This window comes from Rhopilema esculentum, chromosome 14 (assembly GCF_057945365.1).
Source record: "Rhopilema esculentum isolate cy_ngs chromosome 14, ASM5794536v1, whole genome shotgun sequence".
Classification (NCBI taxonomy): Eukaryota; Metazoa; Cnidaria; class Scyphozoa; order Rhizostomeae; family Rhizostomatidae; genus Rhopilema; species Rhopilema esculentum.
The window spans coordinates 4,142,539-4,143,085 of NC_142828.1; positions in this window are offsets into that span (position 1 = coordinate 4,142,539).

Consider the following 547-nt stretch of genomic DNA (forward strand, 5'->3'; position numbering starts at 1 on the left):
TCTGTAGATTGCCTGTAATATCGACAACTTGCTAGGAATTGTTTTGTAAGACAGTTAATAAACACCACAGGAAGGAGAAAGTATAAACTCGATATTTAGATGCGATGGTAATGAAGATGACAAATGAAGGAGGCTTGGATAGCAACCAACTACGGTCTGTTGAAAATTCCAACACGTTGTCAACGACATTGGGTAAAATGGTATGGGAAACTATCTGAACTGTTAGCTTACCTTCATTGGAAATATCGTGACATTAGTTATATATTATGCACTGAAGCAATTGATATATTAGAGCAACGTAAACTGCAGTGGCCAGGACTAAGAGATAGTATATTCAAATATAAAACTGGCACTGCCGGCCGATCTAATTACGCACACTTAAAGGTAATGTGTCCAGTTAGAGCAAGCGACTCTGCGGGGTTTTTTAGAAACGTGATTTTTCATGTCATCGCCCCAGCCATTACAGTCGTTTTGTTTATCTATACTACTGCGAGGTTAGCTTTTTATGTGAGCAGTTTTGCATCGCAAGAATACTAACCAATCGCAA